Raw genomic sequence first — 11,322 nt, 5'->3', positions numbered from 1 at the left:
ATATCAGGCAAAAAGAAAATTAATCAAAAGGAAAAGGAAATATAAAAACTAACTGAATTAAATAAACCCACAAAATTAGAATTGTACAAAGAAAAACCAAAACATTTATGAGTCACCAAGATTACATAAAATGGAATCAAATGACTGAGGAAAAAAATTCAAACACAAAGTCCCATTTAGAAAAAATAAGCAAGGTCAAAATTGTTCCAGGAGAGATAATTGATGAATTATTTATCTACCAGATAGCCTAGATCAATAAAAAAGAGTAGGAAGAAAAAATTTTTGGGATAACCTTAGCTAATATTCTAGATGAAGAAGACAAAACAGTCTTGTAAAGAGTACACAAAATATCCCCAAAAAAGCAATTCCCCAAGATAAAAACTCTGAGACCTATCATAACCAAATTCTAGAATTCTTATATAAAGGAGAAAATACTGTAAGAAGTCAAAAATAAGTAATTAAAATCATAAAAGTACAATCAGAATTACATAGGCTTTAACACTAAAGGATAGAAGACCTAGAATATGAAATTTCAGAGGACAATGGAACAAGAATTTGCTATCCTGCAAAATGCTACATTTTCCGTGAGGGGAAAAGATGAACTTTCATTTTTTATAGAAATAGTTTATTAATTTCCAATTATACACAATAGTAGTTTCTACCTATCCAAATTTTCTCCCACCCTCCCTTCTCTGCCTCCAACATATGGCAGTCTGATAATATTTGCATTGTTTCCATGCCATACATTGATGAAAATTGAATGTGTTGAGAGAAAAATCATATTTTTGAAGAAAAAATAAATTATGAGAGATAGCAAAATTATGTAGCACATAAGAAAACTTTTTTTAATTGAAAGTTGTAGTCTTTGGTCCTTGTTTAAACCCCATAGTTATTATTGCACTGATGGAATGAGTAAATTTATTAAGGTTGATCAACACCCTCATATTGCTGTTAATAGTGTCGAATGTTCTTCTGGTTATGCTCAACTTGCTCAGCATCAGTTCATGCCTTCTCTATAATCTCATCCCTCCTGGTTTCTAATAGAACTATATTGTTCCATAAGATACTTATACCACAATTTGTTTAACAATTCCCCAACTGATGGATATTCACTCAATTTCTAATTCATTGCCACCAAACAAAAAGAGCTACTATGGATATTTTTTGCATAAGTGATATTTTTACCCTTTTTCATGATCTCTTCAGGGTATAGACCTCATTGTGGCAATGTTGGATCAAAAGTATTGCTATTTTTTTATTGTCCTTTGGGCATAATTTCACATTGATCTCCTCTTTGAAAGGTTGGATCAGTTCACAGTTCCATGAATAATGTATTAGTGTACCAGATTTCCCAAATCCCTTCCAACATTGCTCATTGTCCTTTCTGATCATATTGGTCAATCTGAGAGGTGTGAGGTGGTACCTCATAGATGCTTTAATGTACATTTCTCTGATCAGTAATGATATGGAGCAATTTTTTCATATGATTATTGATAACTTTGATTTCTCATCTGTAAATTGCCTTTGCATATCCTCTGACCATTTGTCAATTGAGGAATGGCTGTTTTTATATAATTTCAACACAGTTCTCTATAATTTTAGAAATGAGTCCTTTGTCAGACATTAAAGTTGTAAAAATTGTTTCCCAATTTACAACCTTTCTTTTGATCTTCATTACAATGGTTTAGATTGTGCAAAATCTTTTTGCTTTAACATAATCAGAATTATCTAGCTTGTTTTTAATCTTGTCCTTGCTCATAAACTGCTTCCCTTTCCATAGATCTGACAGGTAAACTATTTCTCCTAGTTTGCTTGTAATATTGTCTTTTATGTCTGAATCCTGCACTTATTTTGATCATATCTTGTTATAGAGGTCTAAACCAAGTTTCTGTTATACTAACTTCCAATTTTCCCAACAGTTTTTTTATCAAAGAGAGAGTTCTTATCCCAGAAGCTGAGCTCTTGGGAATTATAAAATAACAGATTACTATAACCATTTCCTGCTGTCTCTTTAGGACCTAGTCTATTCCACTAATTCACCACTCTATTTCTTAGCCAGTACCAGACAGTTTTGATGATTGATACTTTAAAATATAATTTTAGATCTGGTATGATTAAGCCACTGTCTTTTACATTATTTTTCATTAAATTGCTTGATATTCTTGACTTCCATTTTTCCATATGAATTTAAGTTACAATTCTTTGTAGCTCATTAAAAGTAATATTTTGCGAGGTTGATTGGTAAGGCACTAAATCAGCAGTATAATTTAGGTAGAATTGTGATTTTTATTTTATTAACTCTGCCTATCCATGAGCAGCATATATTTACCCGGTTATTTAAATATAATTTTATTTGTGCAAAAAGTGTTTTATAGTGGTTTTCAGAGTTTCTGAATCAGCCTTGGTAGGTAGACTCCCAAGTATTTTATATTATCTGAAGTTACCTTAAATGGGATATCTCTTTTTAACACTTGCTCCTATATCTTGCTAGCTATATGTAGAAATGATGAGCATTTATGTGGCTTTATTTTATATTCTGCAACTTTGTTAAAGTAGATGACTATTACTAGTAGTTTTTTTTAGGATTCCCTAAGTATACCATCATGTCATCTGCAAAGGGTGAGAGTTTTGTTTCTTCCTTCCCAATTCTAATTCCTTCCATTTCTTTTTCTTTTCTTGTTACTGAAGCTAACATTTCTAATACAAAAGTGAATACTAGTGGTGATAACGTGCAACCTTGTTTCACCCCCAATCTTATTGGAAATGCCTCTAGCTTATCCTGATTTCATATAATACTTGTTGATGGTTTCAAATAGATACTGCTTGTCATTCTAAGGAACGATCCATCTATTCCTATGCTCTCTAGTGCTTTTAGTAGGAAAAGGTGTTGCATTTTGTGAAAGGTTTTTTCAGTATCTGTTGGAATAATAATGATTTCTGTTAGGTTTGTTATTGATATAGAACAATACGCTAACAGTTTTTAAAATATCGAACCAACCCAGCATTCCTGGGATAAAGTCTGCTATAATAATTTTGCTAAGATTTTATTTAAGATGCTTTTCATCGATATTCATTAGGGAAATTGGTCTATAATTTTTTTTCTTTGTTTTGCTCTTCCTGGTTTAGGTATCAGCACCATATTTGTGTCATAGAAGGAGGTAAGCAGAATTCCTTCATCTATTTTTCTTAAGAGTTTATATAGAATTGGAATGAATTGTTCCTTAAATGTGTGATAGCAATCACTTCTGAATCCATCTGATCCTGGAGATTTTTTTCTTATGGAGTTGAAGGAAGGCTTGCTGAATTTCTTTTTCTGAGATAGGGTTATTTAGGTATTTAATTTCCTCTTCTTTTAACCAGACCAATTAATATTTTTGTAAATATTCATGATCTATTTCACTTAGATTATCAAATTTATAGGCATGCAGTTGAGCAAAATAATTCTGAATTATTACTTTAATTTTCTTCTCATTGGTGGGGAGTTCATCTTTTTCATTTATCATACTAATAATTTGTTTTTCTTTCTTTTTAATCAAATTAACCTAATGTTTATCAATTTTATTGTTTTTTCATAAAATTGACTTGGTTTTATTTATGAGTTCAATAGTTTAGTTTTCTTGCTTTTGATTTTATTAATTTCTCATTTAATTTTTAGAATTTCTAATTTGGTATTTAATTCAAGGTTTTTAATTTAGTCTATTTTTTTTTAGTTGTAGGCTTCATTCATTGTTTTCCTCTGTATGTATTTTATTCACATAAGCATTTAAAGATACACTATATCCCCGAACAAGTGACTTGGCTTTAGCCCATAAGGTTTGGAATGTTGTATTGTTGTCGTCATTATCTAGGGTGAAATCATAAATTCTATCCATGATTTACTGTTTGATTCACTCATTCTTTAAAAAGAGATTATTTAGTTTCACATTAGGTTTAGATCTATCTCTCTATGGTCCATTATAGCACATGTCTAGCTTTTCTAAAATTCTATTTTCCCTTAGCTTCTTTCTTGTTTGTTTTGTGGATAGATTTAGCTAATTTTGAGAGAAGGAAGGTGAGATCTCCCACCATAGAGTTTTGCTCTATGTCTTTCTGTAAAACATTCAGCATCTCCTCTAATAATCTGGATGCTAGACCACTTGGTGCATGAATATTTAGTAGTGAAATCATTTCATTGTCTATGGTAACATTTAGGAGGATAGTTTTCTTCCTTACCTCCTTTAATGAGATCTGTTTCTACAGCTGCTTCCTCTGAGATAGGGATTGCTACCCTTCACTTTTTGACTTCAGCTCAAGCAAAATATATTCTGCTCCAACGTTTTACACTTATTCTATATGTATCTCTCTGATTCAAATGAATTTCTTGTAAGGAAGATATTTTAGGATTCTGTTTTTTTAATCCACTCTCTTATTCACTTACATTTTATAGGAGAGTTCATCCCATTCACATTCAAAGTTATAATTACTAATTCATTATTTTCCTCCATGCTATCTTCCTTTTGTTTGTATTTTCTCCCCTTTTCACTTTTTCCATATTCCCCAGGATTTTGCTTCTCATTGTCACCTACATCAGTATGTTTGCCCCCTTATGTCCAAGCTCCCTTTTCTTTCTTTCCCCTTTCTCTTACCCTTCTTCCTTCCCTTCCTTCTGTTAGTTCCTCTTTTCCTCCCCCATCCATCTTAAGATAAATTTCTTAATTTAACTGAGTGTGTGTATGTTAATCTGTCTTTGAGTCAAACCAGGTTACAGTAAGATTAGGCAGTTCTCACATCCTCCTTTCTTCCCCTCTATTGCAATAGGTCTTTGATACCTCTTTATGTAATGTGATTTACCTCATTCAATCTCCTCCATGCTCCTGTCTTTTTACTGTCCCCATTTTTAAAGGAGATATTGTTTTTAAATCATTCTATCAGAAACACAGACAAGTCTCAAGTGTCCATTATTTCTGACTGAGTAGATTCTGTCTAACAGAGTTGCTCTAAAGAATTTTGTGAATCTTTTTCCCAGGTGAGGTTATAGGCTATTTCGTCTTATTGGATAGCAGTATTTTCCCTTCCCCTTTTTTATCTTTTCATATGTCTCTTGAATCTCCATTTTGGAATACAAATGTTCTATTTAGCTCTGGTCTTTTCATCAGGAAATGTTGGAAGTCTCCTATTTTGTAAAATGTCTATCTTTTCTCCTGGAAGAGAAGGTTCAGTTTTTCTGAAAGTGAATTCTTGGTTGAATTCAAAGCTCCCTTGCTCTTTGGTATATCATATTCCAAGCACTTTGAACCCTTAATGTTGATGCAGTCAGGTCCTGCATAATCCTTACTGGGTCTCCTTGATATCTAAATTTATTATTTCTGGCTGCTTGCAGTACTGTCTCTAATATATGACAGTTCTGGACTTTGGCCACAGTATTCCTTGCTATTTTCATTTTTGGGATCCCTTGCAGGAAGGTATCGATGTATTATTTCAATAACAATTTTGCCCTCTGAATCCATGATATCAGGGCAGTTTTCAGCTACTAAATCTTGAAATATTGATTCCAGACTTTTCTTTAGACTCAAGAGGCCCAATGATGGGGCAGCTAGGTGGCACAGTGGATCGAACACCAGCCCTGGAGTACCTGAATTCAAATCTGTCCTCAGACACTTAATAATTGCCTAGCTCAACTTACACCCAAGATGGTGGAGAGAAGACAGGCATTGTGTTAAGGGCTCCTCTTTCCCCTAAAAAATAGCATGAAAAAAACCTCTGAACAGAAATTCAATCAACAAAACCCAAAAAGAGAAGCTAGGAGAAGAACACCGACCAAGAAGGTCTATCTTAGGGGACCATTGGTGAACTGGGACATGAGAACAGAGGGTCAGGGCAGGGACAGCAGCTGGGGGAAGCCAGAGGACTAGCCTCAGCTGTAAAGATTTTGATGAGTGCTGGGTGAGAGATCCAACTTTAGTGAGGGAGGGGGTAAGTACAGGAGGGTGAGTTCCAGCAGATATTTTCAGAGCACAACTGGAGAACAAACAGCTGGGCCAGGGATCTGAGATCCATACTTTTGGCAAAGCCCTTTTCCCAGAAAAAGCAATAAATAACCCCCCACCCTCTCAGGCTCAGGTGGGGGCAACAGAGTTCACTCTATGAAAAGAGAGATTAACTCCCTCCCCCAGGGTTTAGCACATTGTTCAAGTTCAACTCAGACCCTGTTGTTGAGAGCCTCAAACACTCCAGAGAAAGCAAACAGCACTCCCTACTGGGCGCCCCTTGGAATTACTAAATGAAGGGGACACAGCCACTAAGATCTCCAAGAGTAAACCTCTGGGAGCCAGCCCCACCCTCAACAGAAATCCTAGAAAGATGAAGAAAGCAAAAAGTGTGGGGGGGGGGACATGGAGAAATAGTTTGAAGAAATAGATTCTCTCTTTTTTTAAGATTTTTGGACACACAGCTAGGTAATTATTAACTGTCTGAGGGCGTTTTGAACCCAGATACTCCTGACTCCAAGGCCAGTGCTCTATTCACTGCACCACCTAGCTGCCTGAAGAAATAGATTCTAACCCTCAAAAGATCTAGCAATGTTGAGGCTAATAAAAATTGGTCTCTAGGCAAGAAAAAAAAAAAGACTTCCCTGAAGAAATCATGAAGCAGTTTAAAAATCAATTGGAGGGGAGGATAGGTTTTGCAGTAGATAGAGCACTGGCCCAGGAATCACGAGTACCTGAGTTCAAATGTGGCCTCAGACAGATAATAATTACCTAGCTATGTACCACTTAACCCCATTTGCCTTGCAAAAAAAATAAATAAAAATTAATTGTAAAAATTTGGAAAAGAAGCTCAAAAGAAAACTAACACCTTGCAACAAGAAAACAAATCTTTGGAAAATACAACTGTACCAATACAAAATGAGAATAACTCTCTTAGATCTTCAACTGCGCAAACACAGAAAGAAAATAATTCTCTCAATTCCTCATTTGGACAAATACAAAAAGAAATTTATTTTCTCAAAAGGACAATTGGGCAAATGGAAAACTCCCTCAAAAATTCCTGACCAACTGGAAAAAGATTTGAAAAACGTAAATGAAGAAAATTCTTCTCTAACAAAAAAAAAAACAAATTGGTGGAAACTAATGACTTCCTGAGACAAGAAGATTCTGTAAAACAAAAACAAAAAAGCAAAGAAATAGAAGAAAATGTAAAATACCTCATCAGTAAAACCTTGAGAATAGATTGAGGAGGAGCAACCTGAGTATTATTGGACTTCCTGAAAACATTGAAGAGACAAAAGCCTGAACTTAATATTACAGGAACTAGTGATGGAAAAATGCCCTGATATCATGGAACAAGAAGTCAAAGCAGTTATTGAAAGAATACTTCGATCCCCTCCTGAAATCGATCCTAAAATGAAAACACCAAGGAATGTTGTGGCCAAATTTCAGAACTATCAGATAAAAAAGAAAACCCTGCAAGTAGTTAGAAAGAAACAATTTAAATACCAAGGAGCCAGAGTAAGGATTACACAGGACCTGGATGCATCAACATTAAGGGATCGAAGGGCCTGGAAGGAGATATTCCAAAGAGCAAGGGAGCTTGGAATGCAGCCAAAACTCCACTATGCCGCAAAGCTGAGTCTTCTCTTTCAGGGGAAAAGATGGACATTTAAGTAAATGGAAGAATTCCAAAAATTCCTCATGAAAAGACCAGAGCTAAATGGAAAATTTGGACATCAAACAGGTGGTTCAAGAGACATATGAAAAGGTAAAAAAGGGGGGGGGGGGTAAGGAAAAAAAACTGCTATCCAATAAGTTGAAACTGGCTATATCCCAGCATGGGGAAAAAAGATTCTCATAAATCTTGATAATTTTAACTCTAACAGAGAGAATATACCTAGGCAGAAGGGATGGACATTCATGACTTATCCATGAGGGTCTGTTATCCAATGGGATGAAACTGGCTATAACCCCACTTGGGAAAAAGATTCTAAAAACTCTCAAGAATTGTAACTGTATTAGATAGAATGTACTTGGCTAGAAGTGACAAATACTCAGTATTTTCTATGACTCTGATAGAATGACGTTAGATACACTACCTCCTTAAAAAGGGGGAAAGGAAGGAGAAGGGAGGAGGGAGGGGATTGAATCTCATTACACTGAGAGTTACAAAATACCTATGGTAATAGAGGGGAAGAAGGGAGGAGATGAGAGAACACCTGAAACTTCTCATCCGACTTGGCTTAAAGTCAACTTACACACAGACGCAGTTAACGTAAAAAAACATCTAACATTTCAAGTATTAAAGGGGGAAAAGGGGAAGGGATAGTGAAAGGGGGGGAGAACTAACAAAAGGAACAGAGGGGAAAATGGAAAAAGGGAAAGGGGAAAGAAAGGGGAAGGGGTTAATATAGGAGGGCAAACACACTGACTGGGGTGGTATTCAGAAACAAAATACTGGGGAATAAGGATAAGGGGAGGAAAAAGGGGGGAAAGTACAAACAGAGGGAAGATAGCATGGAGGGCAATAAAGAATTAGTAATCTAACTTTGAATGTGAATGGAATAAACTCTCCCTTAAAATGTAAGCGAATAGCAGAGTGGATTAAAAACTAGAATCCTACAATATGCTGCTTACAAGAAACTCATTTGAAGCAGAAAGATACATATAGAGTAAAGATAAAAGGTTGGAGCAAAATATATTTTGTTTCAGCTGAAGTGAAAAAAGCAGGGGTAGCAATCCTTATCTCAGACAAAGCAAATTCTTAGAGGAGAAGCTGAAAGAACTACAGGAAGACATAGACAGCAAAACATCAAGCTCCTGTTCTCAGATCTAGATAAATCAAATCATAAAATAAACAAGGAATAAGTTAAGGAGGTAACTAGATTGTTAGAAAAACTAGATATGGTAGATTTATGGAAGAAATTGAATGGGGATAGAAAGGAATATAACTTTTTCTCTGCCATACATGGCACTTAAACAAAAATTGACTATGTATTAGGACATAAAAACCTAATGATCAGCTGCAGAAAGGCAGAAATAGTGAATACATCTTTCTCTGATCACAATGCAATAAAAGTTACATGCAATATTGGGCCAAGCAGATATAGACCCAGAACCAGCTGGAAACTAAATCACCTCATTTTAAAGAATGAGTGGACCAAAATACAAATCATAGAAAGAATTGTTCATTTTATCCTAGATAATGACAATAAAGAGACAACATACCAAAGCCTATTGGATTCACTCAAAGTGGCTGTGAGAGGATATAGTTTATATTTAAATGCTTACATGAATAAATTAAAGAAAGAAGAAATCAATGAACTAAATATACAACTAAAAGAATTAGAGAAAGAACAACTTAAAAATCCTCAATTAAATACCAAATTATAAATTCAAAAATTAAAGGAGAAATTAATAAAACCAAAAGTTAAAAACTATTGAATTAATAAATAAAACTAAAAGTTGGTTATATGAAAAAAACATTAAAATTCATAAACCTCTGGTCAATTTGATTAAAAAAAGAAAGAAGAAAACTAAATTGCTTGTATTATAAATGAAAAAGCTGAACTCACCAAAAAATGAGGAGGAAATTAAAGTAATAATTTGAAATTATTACGCCCAACTCTATGACAATAATTTTGTCAGTCTAAGTGAAATGAATGAATATTGACAAAAATATATGTTATCAGGATAAATGAAGAGGAGATTAAATGCCTAAACAACCCTATCTCAGAAAAAGAAATTTAAGAAGCCATCATTGAACTCCCTAAGAAAAATCTCCAGAGCCTGATGGATTCAAAAGTGAATTCTACCAAACATCTAAGGAAAATTGGTTCCGATTCTATATAAACTCTTTGGAAAAATAGGGGAAGATGGATCTCTGCCTAACTCTTTATATGAAAGCAATATGGTGCTGTAACCTAATCCAGGAAGAGTTGAAACAGAGAAAGAAAATTATAGACCTTTCTCCCTAATGAATATAGATGCAAAAATCTTAAATAAAATCTTAGCAAAACAATTACAAGCTATTGCTGGGATAATACATTATGATCAAGTAGGATTCATCCAAGGAATGCAGGGTTGGTTCAATATTAGGAAAACTGTTAGTATAATGAGTTATATCAACAACAAACCTATCAGAAATTTTATGATCATACCAATAAATGCTGAAAAAGATTTGCCAACATACAACACCTATTCCTACTAAAAATAATACTAGACAGTGGAGGAATAAATGGACTGTTCCTTAGAATAATTAGCAGTATCTATATGAAACCATCAACAAGCATTGAATTCAAAGGGGAGAGGCTAGAGGCACTCCCAGTAAGATCAGGGGTGAAACAAGGATGACCATTATCACCAGCACTCTTCAATATTGTATTAGAAATATTAGCTTCTGCATTTAGAGAAGAAAAAGAAATTGAAGGAATTAGATTTGGGAAGGAAGAGCAAAACTCTCACTCTTTGCAGATGACATGATGTTCTACCTAGAGAATCCCAAGAAATCATCCAAAAAACTACTGGAAACAGTTAGCAATTTTAGCAAAGTTGCAGGATATAAAATAAACCCTAATAAATCCTCAAATTTTTCATATATTAATAGCATGATACATCAGGAAGAGCTAGAAAGAGAAATACCATTCAAAGTAACCTCAGACAATATAAAATACCTGGGAGTCTATTTGTCAAGACAGACTCAGAAACTTTTTGGAAAAAAATTATTAAGCACTTCTCACACAAATTAAATCAGATTTAAATAACTGGGCAAATATCAACTACTCATGGATAGGTAGAACTAATATAATAAAAATGACAATTCTACCGAAACTAAACTATCTGTTTAGTGCCCTACCAATCAAAATTCCAAAGAATTACTTTGATGAATTAGAAAAAGTTCTAAGTAAATTCATATGGAGAACTTAAAAGTCAAGAATTCCCAGGGACTTAATGAAAAAAAGTGCAAATGAAAGGGGCTGAGCCCTACCTGATCTAAAATTATATTTTAAAGCATCAATCATCAAAACTGTCTGGTATTGGCTAAGAAATAGAGTGGTGGACCAGTGGATTAGACTAGGTGCAATAGCACGAAATGATTATAGTAATCTGCTGTTTGATAAACACAAAGTGGCCAGCTATTGGGATAAAAACTCTCTCTCTCTTTGATAAAAACTGCTGGGAAAATTGGAAATTAGTATAGAAGAAACTTAGAATAGACCAACACCTCGCACCCTATACCAAGATAAGATCCAAATGGATACAGGATTCAGACAAAAGAAACAATACTATAAGCAAATTAGAAAAGAAAGGACTAGTTTACCTGTCAGACTATGGAAAGGGGAACAGTTTATGA

This window comes from Macrotis lagotis, chromosome 1 (assembly GCF_037893015.1).
Source record: "Macrotis lagotis isolate mMagLag1 chromosome 1, bilby.v1.9.chrom.fasta, whole genome shotgun sequence".
NCBI lineage: Eukaryota > Metazoa > Chordata > Mammalia > Peramelemorphia > Peramelidae > Macrotis > Macrotis lagotis.
The sequence above is the reverse complement of the archived record's forward strand: the minus strand, read 5'-3'. Positions refer to the sequence as shown.